The sequence below is a fragment of the Chrysemys picta genome, chromosome 1 (assembly GCF_011386835.1).
Source record: "Chrysemys picta bellii isolate R12L10 chromosome 1, ASM1138683v2, whole genome shotgun sequence".
Classification (NCBI taxonomy): domain Eukaryota; kingdom Metazoa; phylum Chordata; order Testudines; family Emydidae; genus Chrysemys; species Chrysemys picta.
In genome coordinates, this window is record NC_088791.1 from 336,249,326 (window position 1) to 336,271,108 (window position 21,783).

At 42.7% G+C, this 21,783-nt stretch overlaps 1 long non-coding RNA gene across 1 annotated transcript; it reads right to left on the reverse strand.

The window, feature by feature from the left end:
• Nucleotides 1-371: 371 nt before the first annotated feature.
• On the reverse strand, nucleotides 372-11,431 carry LOC135980944 (uncharacterized). Its single transcript, XR_010597907.1, has 3 exons — nucleotides 6,058-11,431; nucleotides 4,989-5,110; nucleotides 372-3,103 (listed from the first exon to the last, which is right to left on the reverse strand). It is a non-coding gene; the product is annotated as an uncharacterized LOC135980944 (long non-coding RNA).
• Nucleotides 11,432-21,783: the final 10,352 nt, after the last annotated feature.

A 21,783-nucleotide genomic window follows, 5' to 3' on the forward strand; every position in this document is an offset into this window, starting at 1 on the left:
CATTGGAGGGGGAGAGAAATCCTTGCTTTTCCATCTCTCAAAGGTCTGACAGATTGGACTATGAACTTAATAATTTTTATGTGCAGAAATGCTAATAAGTCATTTTTAGAGGTGTTTTAACTAGACATAATTTTCTTCTCCTTCCATCAGGCTCAGTTAGGATGTGTGATTTTCAAAAGCACTTAGGTGATTTAGGAACACTAATCCCTATGAAAGAAAATGCACTCCTGAATCACTTAAGTCTTTTTTTTTTTTTTTGAAACCCCACCTGGGTAGCTAAGGTGTCCGGTGTTAGACAAAGAGAGACAAAAATAGTCTGAATAAAAGATTTAGAAATTCTTTAATACTTTTCTAAAATAGATTTCCCCCCCTCTAGAATACGTGGCATATACAGATTGCAGGATGGTATAACATGGCATAAAGGTTCTATTGGCACTCATTTGGATGCCCTACATTATTCACTCATGGTTTTAAGAATAACATGTCTATGCCAAACACAGACCAGTAAATCTTTCTATGTACTATTGCATAATTTGCAGATACTTGATGTTGCTGTTTTCTTGTCCATGTTGCTATGTAGCCTTGACTTCTGCATGTTGTTTCACATCGGTCATGGAATTTTTTGTCTGATTTTTCATGTGGAAAGAACAGCCACTGTTGTTTGTTTGTATTACAGTAGTACCTAGAGACCCAACTGAGATCAGAGCTGCATTGCACAAGACATAGTGAGGGACAGTCCCTGCTCCCCAGAGGTTACCGTCTAAGGGCAGGACTGTCATTTTACATAGCTACAATGCCCAGGAAGCAGATTGGGAAACAGATCGTAGTTGAGTCACAGTTTCCTCCTGCTCTCATGCATTATACCCATCTGACCCTATACCTGGTGCAGAGTACATCTCTTCCCCTTCCTACGCACTCACTGTCCACATGTATGGGGTGTTACGGGGCATATTAGCCCTGTGGAGCAGTGGCGTTCTTAGGAGTGGAAATTTGAGTGGTCCCCAACTTTTGGGTGGACGGGCAATGACAGACTCTGCTATCCACCGCTGTGCTGGCTGGCTGTGCAGCCTAGCTGGGGCAGGAAGCGCTGATCCCCTTGGCTGCGCCCTGACTCTGCAGCAGAGGAAGAGAGGCAGCCATTGCCTTGTTGCGGGGTATGGGCTGCTGACCGTCAGCTGGGGGCTTACGGGCTGTACAGCCCCCTGAGCGGGATTGGCTCTGTCTGCGCTGCGGGGTCATGAACTTGGGCTTGCCTGTGCGCACAACTTGGCTTGGACTCTGTACGGAGTCGCACAGCAAAGTGCATTCTCTCCTGGGAGCACTGCAGAGAGACCACCCTCACCGCTGCCTCCAGCTGGCAGGGGATGAGCCATGCGGAGCGCGCCGCTGGCCAACAGGCAGCTCCCGAGTACCCGCTAGCTCAGCTTCTTTCCCGACACCATGGCCTCTTCCTAGTCCTGGTGCCCCCAGATACAAAGCTTTGCCTGCTGGGTTGTGCACGCGCCTGGGGTGGCTCAGAAAATGGCAAGGCAGAGCTGCCGGAGTGTAGCTTTCTGAAGAGCAGGTGCATAGCTCTGTCCTGGATTTGAGGTGCCCAAGTTACGCTCTGGGCCACTGTGGCAGCACTGCTCAGATTTGGCTGGGCCTAGATGCTAAGTGGGAGGGCTGCGGCCTACCCAGGCCCACCGGTGGCTATGTCCCTGCTGTGGAGATTACTTTTCATTCCACCTTTACCCATGGTATGGGTAGCTAGCATAGGGGGTCAGGCCCCTTGTGCCCACTTCATGCCCACATAGGGCAGTTAGGACACACAGGGCGACAAGTTAGGACAAGTCACAATCTGGCCCTAAATAGAAGGCAGACAAAAGGCGGAAACGGAAATATAGAGGGGTGAGGTGACTTGTCAGATATCGCACAGTGGGCAGTGAAAATCCATGTCTGCTGTCTGCCAATCCAGTGCTCTGTCAACTGAGCCATACTGCCTCACTGTCACTGAAGCTATTTAATTTTCCATCACATCAAACGTGCTTGAGTTTTCTTCTGCTGGGGAAGGAATGTGTTTTTTATTAATGACGAATTACAGGCCTTTTTTTAATTTGTCTTTAAATCTCTTGTTCTCCTTGCTGGCAGGGGTTTGCAGCATATAGATCAATTCTATGTCTTCGCACAGAAAGAAGACCCTCTTAAATAACCATTCATTAACCACCACCCTCTCCCCTTCCCTGTCCCTCGTATGTAAATGGTTATCTGGTATAATTGAACACTTCATTCCAGCGCCGCTTTTATCACGGCAGTTATAGCAGATATCTACAGCCTGTGAGAGAGTGTTATGATTAGGGCTGTGTGAAGTATTAAAAAAAAATCTTAATTAATAGTTTTCACATTTTTTACCAAAATGGTCCAATTTAGCAAAGAGAAAAACCGCCCTGAGATTTTGTATTTTCTTGTTCAAATGTAGAGCCCGGTAAATAGTACGGGCCAGAATTTTAAAGGTAATTAGGTGCCTAACTCCCATTAGAGTAAGTGTGAGTTAGGCATCTAAATACCTTTACAAGTCTGGCCCTACATTTTTTAAATTTTAATCTTTTTAACAAAAATGTTGTTTAAATATGATTTTAAGATGAAATATGTTCTTGAAGAGTTAGTAACCATTTTATGGAAAGAGCACTATTTCTCAACTATGAATAGTGACTATTTTTCCAAATTTCAAGCAAAAGTGTCATTTTCACACACTATTACTACATATTCATGAGCATGGGGTGGTCAGTGTGGTCCAGTAGACAGGGCTGAATTAACATCTGGGAGATCATAATTCTGTTCCTGGCCTGTTCAGTGACTGTGAGAAGTTACTTCACCATTTTATGCCTCAGTTTCCCCATCTGTAAAATGGAAACAATGATACTGAGCTTCTTGTTAAAGCTCTTTAAGATCTGCAGATTAAAAGCTCTACACCAGTCATTGTCACAGATTTCAAAGAGCAGCATTAGTCCCTATATGTTTTTAACCCTCTAGCCAAATAACCACCTGCACACGTCGCGTGTCTGACGAGCTGTAATTGACGAGGTGTTGCTCCACGGAATCAATCTATGCAGTGCCGCAACCCCTAGCCAGTGGAAGAGATTTAAAGACAAATTAAAAAAGATGCCTCTGGCACGTGCCCAGTGAAACAAGCAAGGGCTACATTCCTTCCACAGAATAGCAATATTATTGATTTATTACTTGTAATATGGTAGTGCCCATTTAGAACTGGGGCCTGAATATGCTCAGTACTATACAAACAGAGCTATACACAATCCCTATCTTGGGGGTTGGACTAGATGACCTCCTGAGGTCCCTTCCAACCCTGATATTCTAGGATATTCTATGAAGAATGTTACCCCTCTCCTGAAATATTTTGGTAACAATTGGCTGAAGGAAGATATCTAGTGTAATAGCACAAGTCACGCAGTCAGTCATAAGGCTCAGGCCATGCCCTCCCCCGGGGAAAAAGTAGCAGGAGAGATAAAGGTGCTCAGAAAACTCAGTTTACACTACAGAGTTTTTCCAGGTCTCATGCCATTGCTCCTGTAATGAACACAGCAGAGTCCTTTGGTGGAATATAATTGAACAGCGACAGAGATTACACCAACTCGAGGCATTAGAAACACTCATGCTGGCATTTTTTTATTTTCACACAAGTTAAGCCTGTATTTGCAGGAATACATTAATCCCCTAAAAATAATGTTAGGTGAGGTGGCAGGACGTCATGTACATGGATAAATATCAAAAGAAGACTTGAGCCTGGAAAGCAAAAAGCTCGTTTAGAAGTAATTACATTTCCTTCTCTTTTATTACTCCGTAGCGGAGTTAAAAGAGTGGCCCCAAGAATAAAGGAAGTTGTTTTTTCCACTAGGGAGTATGCACTATTTTCCTCCTGCAAATCAATATGTCTTATGTCTCTGGTAATTGCCAGTGCACTGTGTGAATTAGGATACAATCTTTTCACAACATATTTGGACCTGAAAATCGCTCGTGAGCCAAGTAAATTACCCATTTTCATTTTATAGGTAATTTGCTTTGTTAAGGGTTTACATTAAGTGCCTTCAAGTAATGTTAATTTATATGGGGGGGGGAAGTTTAAATTTTCTTAGCATTGGGTAATTTACTCCCTAGTAGTTGTCTGTGCTGTATTCTAGTGCGTTTGAAAGCGGTGTAGCTTTTAGTCATTATTGTTCACATTAAGACAATTTAATTAGTTGACCTTTCTACTTTCCTTTAAGATAACATCATTAATTGTTGTAATTATTTGGGTCTTTTCAACATTTTTTTAAACCACATATTGATTCCTATTAATGTTTCATTCTGTAACTAGTTTAATTTCTTGCTAATTCATTTCTAGCATTTTTTCTGTTTATTCATTTATCTGCAAAGGATATTTTTTGGTTTTGCTTTTTTTTTTTTCTTTTTTAAGTGATTCATCTCCCACTAGGTGAATTGTCAGTAGAAAAATCTTTTCCTGATTCCAGTGGAAAATATATTATAATTGCACTTTGGGTACAGTTCTCCTTGAATTTCTGGCCAAATTGCAATAGTAATAATTGAATATTATTGCACTCCGGACTGCTGCATTTTCCTTTTCTTATTTTTTTCAGATGTCTGGTGTCTTAGATTCCAGTCTGGTTGCTATTCATTTACACTACAGAAGCCCAAAAGTCTGACCCAATTTTGGGAACCCGCTGTTCTAGACATTCTGCAAACATATAGTAAATGATAGCCTCTGCCCCAAAGAGCTTATGATCTAAAAGAAAAGCTGGAACAGGTAGACAAAACAAACATAACCGTCTGCATTGGCCACTAAGGTGCATTCTCTCAATCCGAGATATTTAATGGCCTCTGTAGCCATGGTAGCTGCTCAATCTTTAATGCATTTAAAGTGCTATTATCCTCATTGACATCAATGGCTGTTAGGAACCTAAATACCTTTCAAGATCTGGGCCTAAGTGACTTACCCAAGATCAGACAGGAAATCTGTGGAAGAGCAGGGAATTGAAACTATGTCTCCAGCGTCCCAGAATACTGCTGTAACCATTGGAGCATCATTCCTTTCATTCGCCTTTGGCAACTTTCTTGGCTAAAATCGAGTAACTAGAATTAGTTTAATAGAATCATAGACTTTAAGGTCAAAAGGGACCACCAGAGCATCTAGTCTGGCCTCCTGTATAGCATAGGCCACGAACACCACCCAACACAAGAAATCCAACAACTGAAATTAATTAAATTATTACAGCCCACAGGAGACTAGTCTATTGTGTGCCACAGGCAGAGAATAGGAAGGACTGAGGCGCACCAATGCCTGAGGCCCCCTAAATGGAAGGGAAATGGCTGAGCGACTGCTCGTAGGCACCTCAGAGCCCTGGGACAAATCCCTGCTGGACCACACTCAATATGCCCTTCCAGTGTGAACCACTGATTACAACTCTCTGGGAATGGTTATCCTGCCAGTTATACACTCACCTTATAGTAGTTCCATGTAGCCTATATTTCTCTAGTTTGTTTATGAGAAGGTCATGTGAGACAATATCAAAAGCCTTACTAAAGTCAACATATACCACATTTATTGCTTCCACCCTCCAACCCAACCCTCCCTCCACAAGGCTTGTTACCCTATCAAAGAAAGCTATTAGGTTTGTTTGACACGATTTGTTCTGGACAAATACAACCTGACTGTTACTTATCACCTTATTAATGTCTAGGTGTTTACAAATTGATTGCTTGATTATTTGCTCCATTATCTTTCTGGGTACTGAAGTTAAGATAACTGGTATGTAATTCCCCGGGTTGTCCTTATTCTCCTTTTTTTAATAAACTCGCACTATATTTGTCTTCTTCCAATCCTCTGGAATCTCTCCCTTCTTCCATGAGTTTTTTTAAGGTAGTCGCTAATGGCTCAGATATCTCCTCAGTCAGCTCCTTGAGTATTGTAGGATGCATTTCACAAGGTCCTAGTGACTTGAGGACTTCTAACTTGTCTAAGTAATTTTTAACTTGTTATTTCTCTATTTTAGCCTCAGATCTTACCTCATTTTCACTGGCATTCACTTCATTAAATGTCCAATCACTACTAACCCTTTTGGTGAAAACTGAAACCAAAAAAAGACATTTAACACTTCTGCCATTTCCACATTTTCTGTTATTGTCTCCCCCACCCCCGTCATTGAAAAATGGGTCTAACCTGTCCTTGGTCTTCCTCTTGCTTCTAATGTATTGGTAGAATGTTTTATTCTCCACCCTTTATGTCTCTAGCTAGTGTCTTGTGTTTGTTTATATTCATTCTTTGTAATTTGACCTAGTTTCCACTTTTTGTAGGACTCTTTTTTGAGTTTTAGGTCATTGAAGATCTCCTGGTTTAAGCCAGACTAGTCTCTTGTCATACTTCCTATCTTTCCTACACAGTGGAATAGTTTGCTCTTGCGCCCTTAATAATGTCACTTTGAAAAATTGCTAACTTTTTCGAATGGTTTTTCCCCTTAGACTTGCTTCCCAGGGTATCCTACCTAACAACTCTCTGAGTTTGCTAAAGTCTGCCTTTGTGAAATCCATTATATTTATTTTGCTGTTCTCCCTTCTACCATTCCTTAGAATCATGAACTCTTATAATTTCATGATCACTTTCACCCAGACTGCCTTAGACTTTCAAATACTCAACCAATTCCTCCCTATTTGTCAAAATCAAATCTAGAACAGCTTCTCCCCTAGTTGCTTTCTTCATCTTCTGAAATAAAAACAAAATGTCTCTAGTGCATTCCAAACACTGCTATATTATTTTCCCAAGAGATGTCTGGGTAGCACCAAATCCTGTGCTTTGGATGCTTTAGTTAGTTGTTTAAAAAAAAAGCCCCATCCACCTATTCTTCCTGTTTAGGTAGTCTATAGTAGACCCCTGCCATTACATCACCCACTGTTTTTACCCCTCTTATCCTTACCCAGAAACTTTAAACAAGTCTGTCTCCTATTTCTGTCTCAGCCTCAGTGCAAGTACATATATCTTTTATATACAAGGCAACACCTCCTTCCTTTTTTCCCTGCCTGTCTTTCCTGAGCAAGCTGTACCCTTCTCTACCAATATCCCAATCATGTGTATTATCCCACCAAGTCTTTGTGATGTCAACTATGTCAGAGTTGTGTTTACTTACTAGTAATTCTAGTTCTTCCTGGTTATTCCCCATACTTCTCGTACTAGCATACAGACCTCTAAGATACTGATTTGATTTCCCCTCTATGTTCCCTCTTGTCTCTCCTTTGTTCCTGCTGTAATTGTCCATGCTTCCCCCAAATTATGACCTTCTCCCAGGTCTCCATGTTTTTGACTTACCTGTGGCCTTTTGTCTCCTTCCCCCCATCGGACTTAGTTTAAAGCCCTCCTCACTAGGTTAGCCAGTCTGCATCCAAATATGCTCTTCCCCTTCCTCAATAGATTGACCCCATCTCTGCTTATCAGTCCTTCCCAGAACAGCATCCTGTGGTCAAGGAAGCCGAAGCCCTCCTGGCGACACCATCTGTGCAGCTATGCACTCACCTCCAGGATGTATCTGTCTCTGCCAGCGCCCCTACCCTGGACCGGCTGGATTGAAGAGAACAACACCTGTGCCCCCAGCGCCTTCTTTCTTACTCCAGAGCCCAGCAGTCAAGTCTACTCTGCTACAGGTCATATCTCGCAGTATCTTCAGTGGCTGAGCAGCATGGGGTTGCAGTCAGAGGGCTGGATGATCTTCAACAATCCCTCTGTCAGTCTCAGATATGGGCCCCTGTCAGGCAGCATACCTCCCGGAATGCCATGTCAAGCTGACTGATGGGTGCCTTCACTCCCCTCAGAAGGGATCACCAACCACCACTACTCTCCTTTTCCTCTTGGGAGTGGTGGCCATGATTCTCCTAGCTTTGGGGTTACAGAACTTCTCCTCCTCCACCTTTGGGAGTGATTCTTCATGCCTCATTGCCAGGGCAGCATAATTCTTCATCACTACGGTCGGTGGGTCGGGAGCAAGGGCGGAGCACTGCCTGCCTCCAGAAGTAACCCGCAGCCAGTGTCCTCCTTGTGACAAAGGCGAACCCTCCTCCCCCAGTGGTGTGACAGCTGTCCTCTCTAGGTGGATTGAAATAGATATTCACCCTCCCTGGGGCTTACCCCTTGATGCATTTATAGCCAGCAATCCTATTTCCTCTCAGCTTTCTTTTTGCTAAACTAAGAGCCAAGCTTTCCCAGTTTCCTCTCATAAAATAGACCCTCATCATCCTAGGACCTCTTCTCTGCCTGGTGCAATTTGAATTTATCTTTCTTGAACAGGGTGACCAGGATTGTACATAGTATTTCAAATGAGGTCTTACCAGTGCCTTGTACAATGGCATGAATACTTCTCTTTCTCTGCTGGAAATGCCTCACCTGATATATTCTAGAGTCGCATATGTCTTTTTCACAGCTACATCACATTGGTGGCTCATAGTCATCCTCTGATCAATCCACAAATCCAGGTCCCTCTCCTCCTCTGTTGTTTCCAACTGATGAACCCCCTGCTTGTAGCAGAAATTCTTAGTACTAGACCCTAAATGTATGACCTCGTACTATTGAATATCATCCCATTTCTCTCACTCTGGTCTTCAAGGTCATCTGGATCTTCCTGTATCAGATTCCGATCCTGCTTTGCATTGAAAGATGTGTCCCAAATTTGAATCAGTTTCCCCATCAGTAAAATGGGAATAATGATACTGACCTTCTTATTTAAATACTTTAAGACCTGCAGATTAAAAGCTCTATTAACTAAAGTTAGACACAATTCTATACCAGACATTTCATTTATTTTTATCATCAAATTTCATTATCACACTCCTGCTTTTTTATTGTTAAGGTCATTAATAAAAATATTGATGTGGAACCATTTCAAATGCTTTATTGAAGTCCAGGTATATTAGATTTACTGAATTCACTTATCTGAAAAATCAGATCTTCCTCAAAGAAATAAATAAGGCTAGTCTGGCATTTATCTCCCTTTGGTAAACCCATATTTTATTACATCACCTTTACTGTTTACCTCCATTAAATTAATGATTCTTTCCTTTACAGTTTGTTCTAAAGCATTGCACGACTGCCTTTTTTTGGTCCGGACAGGGTGCCTCATATCTTCTAATACACAGATAACGGCAATTGAATAATTTAATTGTGATAGGAAAGACTGGCCTTTTAGCGACAATGCATGGTAATGTCAGATTTCACATTTGGGATCCTTTTCTCTACTCAGCAGCCTAAAATGTATGAATCCAACGTGATTCCAGTTCAGAAGGAGTATGGAAATTGTCTGCATGTGAACTATTCCTAGTGCCTGTAACAAATTTTAGATATGCTTTCCAACAGTAGTAGTATCTGTTGATACCGAATGCCCAGTAGCAGATGGATTCAATGATCTTGAACAATGGCACTCAGCCATTAGCATGGTCTTTTTACTTAAGCCTTCCAGAGAAAGTAATGCACTTAGATCAACCATCTAGAATTTCAGCCAAACAATATATATTTCAAAAAATTAGAAGTATGATATAAAGGGGTTAACATGAAATTGTTTTGCTGTCTTGACTAGAGCATCGACCACCATGTAAATGTTTAATGTGACTGGTATCTGCAGTTAGACTAGGTAGAGTAATGTATAAGACTCATTGGTTCATTATACTTTCCCAGGAATAAAGGGATCATCACCTAGAGTCAGGAAAAATGACCTCCTCTATTACAGTTTTGTGCAATCAGGTGTCTTTATAGGGAGCTTTCACCTTCTTCTGGAGCATCTGCTAGGATGCAGGATTGTACACTAATGATCAGATTTTTGCTGTAATTGGTAATTATGCATGCACATGCATGCACATTGTGCCACATAACTGATATAACGGACCGCGACCTTATATGGGTGTGATTGGTCATGGCAAGCTGGAAATGTGGAAGATGTAATCTTTGGAAAACCACAGTTTAAACATATGCATTTTTAATACTTATCTTATACTGGCGGTGGAGTTCTTGTTTTGAGATGGCCAGGCCAGCAGTCTGTATTCTGTATGCATGATAGAGAACTGTGCAAAACATGCCACATGAAATCCACCCTGGAAGTAGATACTTGGAAACCAGTATTTCTTGCAAATGAGGACCAGGAGACTTTGCCTGCAAAACAAAACTGCCTCCTTCCCCTTTCCTTTTTCCATCATTGTTTCAAGCAAGAAAAGAACAGCATTAAAAAAAATCCCTGCAAAGATGTACTGCTTAAAAATACACTTCTCTTTTTAGGCTACTTCTTTCATTTAACATAGGGCCAGACTCTCTGCTGGGGAAATTCCATTGAGTTCAACTGACTTCAAAGGTAATTTGGCCTACTACAATGATACACTTGAGTAACAAAAATAAAATTTTGAAATCGTACCATAAATCTGTGCATCTGTCATGGGGTACAGCCCCCATCGCCAGACTGGCGCCTCCTCCTGGTCGTACTGGGGTTAGCTTGAGGCCAATGCCCACACCCGCAGTCTGCACACCAGCACTTTTGTCTCTGCTCCCGCCTACGGCTCCTCTTTCAGCTCCCAGAACCGCGGGAGCCCTCTTTGTGACTCAGCCCTCTGGCTAGGTTGGCATCTGGAGGGATATCTCTGTCCATAGACCAGCCACTTCCCCAGTGGCAAGTGGGGGGCCCTCGGGCCTGCCCCCTATTCTGGACCCCAACCCAGGGACCCTGTAAATAGCACCCTCCTGCTGCTCCTCTGTAACCTCTGTCAATGCTGCTCTGTTTCCCTGGGCGACTTCCCCATGGCCCCAGCACCTTCTTCGCCCTCACCTCAGGGCCCTCCGAGCAGCCTGTCACTGCCTTGTCCAAAGTTCTCACAGTTCTCTCAGCCCTCCAGGGATGCAGTCCTTACTCCCTGGGATCCCCGCAGCAACTGATCTTACTCTGCTCTGCAGCTCCCTTTTATCTGAGCCTGCTGGACCCAGGTTGGTTGCTCCCTGCAACTCCTCCCTGGTTGGCTGTGCTTCGTGCAGCCTCTCTGGGATACTCTGAGGATTCCCCCCCATCGCTTCTTTCAACACAGGGCATGATTAACCCCTTCTATGCCAGTGTGGGATAGGCACCCCCATCACAGCATCTCCGAGCCCATATTAATGAATTTAGCTTCGTATGACATCCCTGTGATGTTGGCGGCAGTATTTCTATTCTATTGATGAGAAGCTGAGGCACAGAAATGTCAGCTGATTTGCCCAAGGTCATACCACAGGGCAGTATCAGACACAGGAAAAGAGATCTGTGAGTGTTAGTCCCCACTGTCAATCGTGTTGACAAAGGACAACTCGTAACCGTTGTTATAAAAAAAATACAGGTTTATCTCTGTGATCAAACTGATGACACATCAGCAGTAACTAAAATGGTATTTTTTCACCTGCCTCTTTCTCCCCCCCCCCCCCCACAAAAAAAAAACCCTTGCTGTTTCAAAAAAGCATTTCACTATATAAGGATTTTTGTTCAAACAAATGCCGTCCATATGGTTGTCAGAGAAATTATCTTAAATGTGAAGACAAGAAAGAACTCTTCAACAAGCAAGACAATTACACTAAAACATCTTAATCAGTCAACTGCATAATGAATGTAAAAGAAAGCAGTTTAACATTCTGTTCGACAAATGTCTTATTGACCACAGGCACAGCTGCTGTTGCTGTTGCCTGTGTCCTATGGCAAGGATGGACTCACTGATGCTTCTTTTTTGAACATCCCAGATATATAAGTGAAGTTGAGGGAAAGTCTGAGGCCTTCTCAGCTGTAGGGGAACAGGGCATTACAACAGACATCTAGCTGGAACATCTTCAGCTTGGAGCACCTGTATCACAGAAAACAGCTGTCCCGGGTACTCTACAAGAGTACTGATTTCTTGTTATGCCTGGGAAGAGGTCTTTGGCTCAGGTCTGGCTGAATCAGCACAGTGTGCAACACTTTTTTCCTGGTGTATATGGGAAGCCCATTCAGCCAGTCCTCACAATGTCATTCCACAATTTAGTGCCTCATGTTTTGACTTGTGTACTACAGCAGGGACTCTACAGCACTCTACCCTAGGTAGCCATTGAAGATATTCTACCTGCAGTAGCAGAAACACACGTTAGTATATATTGCTCAGCACTTGTTAGAGCATTCAGCAAATCATCAGCATCCACTTCTGTAAGCTGGTGGAATTATTGGACTAGCTATCCGTATATTTTGCTTCTGCCCAATTCCTGCTGCAGTGAAAAGCAAGCTGGCCCAGAGCAGATATTTAATGTCTGGGCCTATTCAACGCGGTGGAGCTTGATTAGGTACAAGGATGGGGGGTGCTGCGGTAATATTATGTATAATTAACTCTCCCTTTTTACTGCACTTCCACCTACTTCTCTGCTGAAGCACAGGCCAGAGCTCAGGTCTTTCAGGATTTTTTTAAAGGCGTATTGCACAAAGTTAAGCCATGGGGAGAGAGTGCCATACACATTTTTAAAGAATAACTATATGACATCTGTAACCAGCATTTGGAACAATGCTAAACACTTTTATTAAGCAACTATTATTCAGTCACTATTTGTGATTTCCTACGCAGGTTTCCCCAATTTGTTGTTGTTACATAAGTTTTAGTGAAAGGGATCTCTTAGTGCACACACATATGTACACACTCCCTCTGATCGTTTGACAGAGATGACTTCTCAGTCTCTGCAGTGGGGCATCAGAAGTGTATGTTTGTCACCTGGACTCCTCAGAGTCAGAGGAGAATGACAGTCCCACAGTTCCTCTCCAAACTTCTCAAAATCTCCTCAGCAAAGCAGTCTGAAGATCCTCCCAGCCAGCAACAAGTCCAGTCCTGGAGTCAATAGCTATCTGTCTCCTCAGCATCCAGAGAAATAGGGAGTCTGTAGTGTGGAACACGAGTGTCACAGGCTCTGGGACACACCTCTCACAGCAGACACATCTTGGTCCTGCACTGTCCAGTCACTGAATCCACAGGGTCATCTCCAACATCCCATATTTATAACTTTTCCCCCACTGAGCTCTGAGTGGCTTAGCTGTCAGATGGTGCATGGTGGAGGCATGGGACCTGCTAGACTGCTTGTCCTTAATGGAAACTCTCTGCGCAACTTCCAAGACAGCTGCCAAGTATGCCCTGTAACAAACACACTCCCTCCTCTAGAGCAGTGGTTCTCAAACTAGGGCCGCCGCTTGTTCTAGGAAAGTCCCTAGCGGGCCGGGCCGGTTTGTTTGCCTGCCGCATCCACAGGTTCAGCCGATTGCGGCTCCCACTGGGAGCGTTTGCCGCTCCAGGCCAATGGGGGCTGCAGGAAGTGGCGCGGTCTGAGGGACGTGCTGGCCACCCTTCCTGCAGCCCCCATTGGCCTGGAGCGGTAAACTGCGGCCAGTGGGAGCCGCGATCTGCTGAACCTGCAGACATGGCAGGTAAACAAGCCAACCCGGCCCGCCAGGGGCTTTCCCTGAACAAGCGGTGGCCCTAGTTTGAGAACCACTTCTCTAGAGGTTTCTTTCCCCTTCTAAGTGCCCTGCACTGCTCTCTGTTTGCGTGGTGTAGACTCTGCCCGATGAGTCCTAGATGCTATTTGACCTGCTCCTCTTCTGCATTTATTGATAGAGCTCAGTGGACTCAACTGAGAGTCCTTGTTTCTGATTGGTGATTCCTAGAACTGATAGCGTGGCTGAGCAGGTCTAGGTGCCAAGCCTTAGACCTGGTATGGGGACAGTGAAAGACAACACAGAGACTTCACTGGCTGGGAGGTTCCCCATTACCTGCTGAAATCACAACGAACTGAAATCACTAAGAGCTGGGTTATGTGGTGGAACCTGAAAACCTGACGTTGCAGGTGCAGCAAGCAGTGGTGGCTAGTAGCAGCAGAAAGACAGTGGCTAGTGGTGGCAGAGAAACAGTAGCATCTGTGAAACAGCTGCGGAGGTGGCAGCAGAGGCATTGCTAAATGCCCACCGCTGGGGTGGGGGAGGTGAACCCCCATGAATACATTTCTGAACTCTGGGTCTTTGCTAACCAAGGACAACCAACTGTGGGTGGGATGTAGCAGAGGGACAGGAGAGTGCTGTGTTAAAGGGACATTCATTTGTTGGACTATCCCATCTCAAGGTGGGAAACTGAGGCAAATGACACTGCCCAACACACTGTGGGGTCGGGTTTGTTTATGGTCACATGCTTTTGAATATGCTTGTGTTGTTTTCTCAAATTAATAAAAGTTCTCTTTTGTTATACACAGGCTCAGTGCTTGCAAGAAGGGAAGTGTTGCCTCTTTGAGGTGCCCAGGGGTGGTGGTAACTTTGCCCAGATTACTGGGTTGGGGCTTGAGCTGGTTCTGTTTTGTTTTGTTAAGAGGAAGCCCTAGACATTAAACCCAGCCAGTGTCACTGCCGACTCCACCTGGCAGAAGGGTTACACTTCTATGGTGTCTCTCCACTTCACCTTCAGAGGATAACCAAGCTGCCAGGGGTGCTGGTAGACAGATAGTGTAGGAGGGTATTTGCATCAATGGTGATCCTCAATACTGTCTCATAGTTTCCTTATCCTCCCCCATTGGTCAGTATCCATCTGTCATCTTGGTTTTTACACTTAGATCATAAGCTCTTTTGGGGGCAGGGACCATCTTTTTGTTGTGTATTTGTACCGCACCTGGCACAATGGGGTCCCCGATCCGTGTCTGGGCTCCTAGGCGCCATGATGATGATAATAAAAAGGGAGAGGGTTAGCAGCCAGCTCTGTGTGATATTGATTGGCATCAGCCATAATTTGTTGTTCTGTCAAAGATTCAGCATGCCAATTATGGGAAATGATGTGCAGTTGCTTAAAACTGATTGTAAATTGCGTCTGACTGATTGGCAGAATAATGAGCTGAGGTTGTGGGAATCGACACTGGGCGCACTCAGTACCTTTTCATGCCATCAGCTTTTTGTAGCTGCAGGGAGTTTGACACAGTGGCAGTTCTTCGTCTGTTCATAAGAGTACGGATTCAACTGGCAACTCCGCACAAGTACTTCATATGAGGATCGTGGGGTGTTTTGTTTCCCTTTGTGATTTGCTCCTGGCTGGTATCCACCCACGCAGAGCTTCTCCGCATATTTGCTTGTGCACTTTACACCACAATTTTATTTTAGTGGATATTCCTTACGGTGCCCGGTGTCTATGTAAAAATTGCTTTTTACGTATTGGACAGAGACGCTGGTAATAAAATACACTTTTTCCCTGGAGAAGGGCTGCCCCACCCTTCCAGTCACCTTTCAAAAGATTGATAAAATGCATATGAAAATGATACATTTCTGGCTGATTGGTATGCAAGAGAAACAAGACAAAACACTGCTTCTGCTGTACCTGCTTTCGTGTTTAATTAAACATGAGTTAATTTTGAACCCTAAAAGTGATCGTATTAAGTACATTTGTGTGTGTGTGTACATATTATATATAACTTCTGTGTATTACTTTCCTAAAATGTGTGTGCGCATGTGTGAGAGAGAAATGTGTATACACACACACACACACACACACACACACACACACACACACACACACACACAGTATACAGATGCTTAAACAGGACCCAAGTAGTTCATAGCCTATTGCAAGGGGGTGAATTTCATCCTTTGATACCAACAGTTTTCTCTTTCTACTACTATTCATTAAAGCAGTTCAGATGCAACATAAATAAAAAGGTTGAACACGTTTATCTCTGAGGACTCCTTGAGTTCGGAACTTGCTGTCCACTCCTTGGTCTGGCAGACCCCAGCTTTGGTCAACTTCCAGGCAGGCATGTTCCCCGGCCCATTTTTTTCCCCCATATTGCAAATGCTGTGAAGGAAGGAGTGGTCTGAGATTGATGGGGGCAGCCCTCTTGTTTATGCTGTGATTTTTAATTTATGGGAGAGGCACCCTCAGCACTGGATTTTAAAAATTGAAATAATAAAAATAAACACTAAGAAAAATAGTACATTTCACATTGAAAATACAAGGTCACTATATCTTCAAGAAGAACAGTGTAATTCTGAACAGGAAAAAGGAAAGAATAACATTAATTATGAAGTTTTTTTATAAAAAAAATATTTAATAGCTTAAACACATTTTTGTCTTCCATAAATGTAATAAACAGATATGAGTTTTCAAGGTATTTGCCATTGGTATCATTTCTCATGCTGGTAAATTTCTCCATGGGAGAGGAGATCCTATGATTTATTAAACTGTTCATTTCTAGGGAGGTTGCTGGGGGATTTCCAGTCAGTAGCTATAACTGCTTTGGCAGCTAATTATAACGGTTGTAAAAGGCAGCAAGGGGAACTATTATGAGGGCCACCTTCAGAGGCTGAAAGTGCTAATCCTGGTGTGAGATTAATTTAGGAGTGTAGATTTTAATATTATTTAGTATTTGTATTACAGAGGCACCTAGAGGCACCCCCTAAGAACAGGGCCTCAAGGTGCTAGGCACTGTATGAATGCACAGTAAAAGACAATCCCTGCCTCCAACATTTCAGTCTAAAAAGCAAGAAGGTAGATGAAACAAACAAGCTGATTAGGGTAACAAGTAATAGGACAAGACATACCATACGAAAATGATGCACTTCTGAGTGATTGGCATGGAAGGGAATGTGGGCAAAATACTGCTTGTGCTATACCTGCTTTCAAACCACTTGAATGTTTAATGAAACGAGTTAATTTTAGATCCTAAAAGTGACATTAATACATTTGTGTGTGTACATTATCTATAAACTTCTGTCTATTACTTTCCGTGTGTGTGTGTGAGAAAGAGACAGGAATGTTTACACACACACACACACACACACACACACACAGAGTGTATAGGTGCTTAAATGGGACATAAGGAGTTCATAGCCTATTGCAGGAAGGTACATTTGATTCCTTGAGGCCTACACTTTTCTCTTTTTACTATTATTTGTTGGAGTAGTTGCAGATACAAAACAAGTAAACAGCTGGCATGAAGGTGGTGAGGAGGAGGAGCCTGAAACAGGGGTGAAGTGACTTGCTCAAGGTCACACAGCAGTCAGTGTCAGAGCTCACCCATCTGGACTCAGAGCTCCTACACATCACTTGTCAACTTTCAATTTAACACCACTATTTCAGGCACGGTAAAATCAGTGCCACAATCAGGGCTTCCCATATTGGTGCATATCCATGCATTCCAAATTTGCTGTGACCTGAGAATCCTTCAGGACTCCCATTGTAGTAGGGGGAGCAAAGTATATATTCCAATACAAGAGACTAAATAACATACTGCAATACCGACTCAAGTTAAAAAACCTTTTTGGCAGTTAGTGTAAGAGCTTGAAATCTTGGGATTCTCCTCCAAAGATCGATGGCAAGCAAGGATGCCAGCACCCTGAACAAACATATCTCATCAAGGACCCATGGAAAATGTGGTCCACTTTGAGTTGTATCCACGCATCACAGCAGATCCACATATCAGCCAGACCAAGTAAGCCCAACTCAGTAACCCAGCCAAAGAGATTTCTCAAAACCCACCATGTGGGCACTATTGTTGGCAGCGCTGTGGAACTTCCTCCCCACTTTGAAGGGCCCCATGGAATGGGTACCCTGAAGTGCATGGGGGCATTTAACTTGCGTTTCAATCCTGTGTCCAGAGAGACTTAAGAAAGTCCACAAAGGGCAGGCTCCCTTATAAGTACTGAGAGACTGTGACCTGCGCTGGAGTTGTTACCCAGGATTTTCAGAACCCGGAGCCGGGGTAACTTTTATTCTTTCTCTCCAGGCGCTGTCAGGAATAAATCAACGGGGGCACACACGTCCATCTGATAAATAATTGGCACAAACCAGAATGCTTTCACCTAAAACTACATTTTTATTAGGTCTCAAGCGTGTGCGCACGTGCACACACACACACACACACACACACACACAGAAACGCTGTAGCAATAGGTTTAAAGCATTTCAAAAACTTTTATAGTTACCCCAAAAGTCTGAAATGGTTCTGAGAGATCAGTGGCCAGATTTCAGGGGGCCCCTCCTTCCGTCTGATTGCTGGAGAGCTTAGATGCCAGAGCCTTGACCAAAGAAAACTTCCTCGGATTGCTCCAAAACGAATTATTCACCTAATATTTTATAGTTAACTTCAAACAAAGCACATAACTTATAGTGACTCTTAGTGGGTCACCATAGTAACCCCAATGGGTCACCAATTCTCCAACTTTCAGCAAAACTACTCATTATCTCTTATCAAAACATTTCTACTCCTAACAATAATAAGACTTACATATCAAAAGTGTCAGAGGCACTTGAGACCAAACACTCCTCCTATTCTCACAACACATTCACTTCTTGTCCCAACCTCCCACTATGATAGTAACTGCAAACAGATATTTGGCCTTGCGCTTCGGGGCCTAAGATTTTCTTAGCCATGCAACGATTGGTTTTCAGCTGGCAGTGGCTGAACATCCAGTGGCTGACTGCAGTACTATCAAATTCTAAAGTAACAGAGTCACCCAGAATAAATAACCAGGTGCAGTCATGTTCTCCCACCATCTGGAAGGAAAAAACCTCAGAGGCTTCCTTTACAGAGACAAAAATGCTGTTGCATAATAATTTTGGATCTATATCTCACAGACCTTATATTCAAAGACCTTCTATGTAGACTTTTGTCAATTGTTTTCTATGATTGAGAAGTTTAAAAAGTTTCACCCTCTCTTGTGCATGTTCTCTGTCTATGGACAATTAATGACGAGTAAGGAATATAATTTGGAGGTCCCTCCTCCCTTCATCATTGTGGAATTTTATAAATTCCAGTTTACCTAGAGCCAGAATTTATCCTGGTGAGCATCTACTCACTAGAAATCCCAATGAAGTCACTGTAGGACGGTTGGTGGGAAGAACTGTTCTCCAATGGAAACAACGTGTCCGTAACCCGGCCATTAATGGCTATAGGAAATATTTAGAATTTTGAACTGACTATGCTGAAAATAAGTGGCAGCATGGTCTAGTGGATAGCATTACAGTCCTGTAAATCAGGAAAGCTGGTTTCTGCTCTTGGTTTTGCCACTGACCTTCTAGATGACCAATGGACAAGTCACTTCACCTCTTTGTTTTTCTCTTTCCCATCCCGAAACTTTGACTATGTAGATGGTAAACTCTTCAGGGGAGGGAGAGTGTCTTACTCTGTGTTGTACAATGCCTAGCTCAAAGAGATCCGGCCTTGGTTTGGGCTTATAGGTGCTATTGTAATGTAAATAATAAATAATGATGATAATAAAATGGAAGCATTATTTTTTCTGAAATTATTTGTAGGTCATAACTATGCTTTTTTTCCCCTTTTAATTGTGTAACACCCTCTTTTGACCAAACTTAATATCCTCTGATGATGTAAGAACACAGTGGAGTCTTGTAAGGGAGAAAATGGAAGAGATAATGGTTAGGGACATACCTGTGCTTTGAGTAACACTTCAATGAATTCTCTTCCTATTGAGAAGGATTTAAGGTTCTGACCTGTAATAAAACCATAATAAATCTCTGTGCTAACTGAACTGTGGTTTATCCCCTGAGGTTGTACTGTTCTCTTCACCAAGCTCCACATTCCCAGAACGTAATGAAGAATAGGATGACAGCTAGTTAGCCCATGGTTGGCCCCCTGAAAAGGAGAATCATGGCCAACTTTCCCCATAGTCATCCATACTGAGGGAGGATAGCTGCATGCTAAGTTACCTGAGGGCAGACACACGGTGAAAAGCTAGCAGACTGCCTACCTTTAAAGGACCCACGTTACTTGAAGCTGTACACCATTAAAGCCTGCACAGTAGACTATTGCCCCAATTTACTGAATGCCTGATTATCCTAAGGTCTTACCTGTCCTCTCCTCTGAACCTTCAGAAAACAGGGGAATAAACAACTATTTTTATGAGGGGAGGGCTAGCGTTAAAATAGCAGTTGAATATCACTTTATTAAAACTGGACAAATTTAGTTATGGTACAAAACTATTAATAAAAGTGAGATAAATGAGCTTCTGTTCCAAACTCATTATTTCTTTTATTAGTGGAATCTCTATTTTTTAGGGGGAAGGGTGGCTAAAGTTCCCAAGAATTCTGTGGTTTATGCGCATGGATAATCAGGGTCATGTTATATCTACGTTCGAGCTTTGAGTTTGCTTGTTTTGGCTAAGCACTGGAAGAATGCTGTTTAAAAAGATCCATGTTAGCAAAACGGATCTACCATAGTTGTCCATAAAACGTTAACTATTTTCCTTTGCCCATCATCTCTTAACTTGACAGACCCGTGGTCTGAACACTTTCTGACACTATTCAGAAGTCACTACATGATAAGTGTTCTGGGAAATAGTTGTTTGAAAAAGAGCCTTACTGCTAAGCCATGTAAAATGAATTGATACGCTAAAAGCATTCCTGGAGCTACTGGACCGTGAAAATATCATCAACAACACAAGAAATAGTACAGTTTACTATCCGTATCTCACCCAGGTTAGCTCTCCGGCCCACATGTTTGCAGCGTGGTTACAGCACGCAACCGGTCTCTTCCTAAACAGCACCAGAAAGCAATTCAGACTTTTGCTGCAGTGGCCTAGAGGTCAGACCAAGATCCAGTTGCACAGACAGTCAACTGAACATTGCAGAATGTACTGGAGAAAGGAATTGGGGAAGTTTTCAGTGCTTAATATTCACATCTTATAGATACTGCACTCTGGCGATAGAGCAAAGGACTGGAAGTGCAGCTTGTGATAGGGGAATTCATGTGTATGAGAGGCCAAGCCTAGAGAAACAGGCAAGAACCTGGGCAAAACCATTCAACGTATTCAGGACATGTACAATGAGTGACTCTAGAAAATAGACATCTTCTATATATACAGGTTAAACATCCTCTGGCATTTCATGGGGTTACCATATTAAATCAGATCAATGGTCTGTCTAGTATCTTGTCTCTGATAGGAGCAACACCAGATGACTCACAGGAAAAGCAAAAACCCCTACTGATTTTGATATAACCACATTTTTCTAATGGACATTTTTTTTCAGTCAAAAATGTCAACGAGCTATAATTTAAAAAAAACCTGAAAAAAACAAAACAACCCCCCCCCCCCACACACACACACCAAAAAATCCCTTTAATATCTGGTAACTATAAATGCTCTTCAGCCAGGAAGTATTTTGATCTAGTGCTGCATGGAGGAGGAACAGAGTTTCACATTAGTGTTTTGGTTCCTGATATAATTTCAAACAATTTATATACTATTTCTTTGGATGTACAGAATTTTCAGGATGCATGTCAAGACTGACTCCCTGTGTTCCCTGTCTCTGACCATAGGAAACAGCTGTTTTCCCCCCAAACAGAACTAAATGCATTTGTTACTGTATCTGGGTGTATTTAAGATTCACCACTCATATATTTTTACATTTTAGAATTTACTGAGACTTTCATATATTAAAATCCAAGACTTATCTGTAAAGAATTTTACCCAAGCATATTTAAAATCCTATTAAGGTTCACACAATAATGCTTAACTGTGGACAATTCTGCTTCAGCAAGAAAGGACACCCATGAATAAGACCATGGACCTTGAATAAGTCCAAAATAACCACCACCACAAGACCCTTCCTTTTTTCATTGCCTTTAGAAGAAGAAAACCTATTGGGGTACTGTTTACATACTAAAAAACACTACTTAATATAAGTTTCCCAGTTTGGCAGCTTTTGGCGTTAACACGGAGAGTAGCCAAGTGAAAATCGAATATTACTTTAGATTAC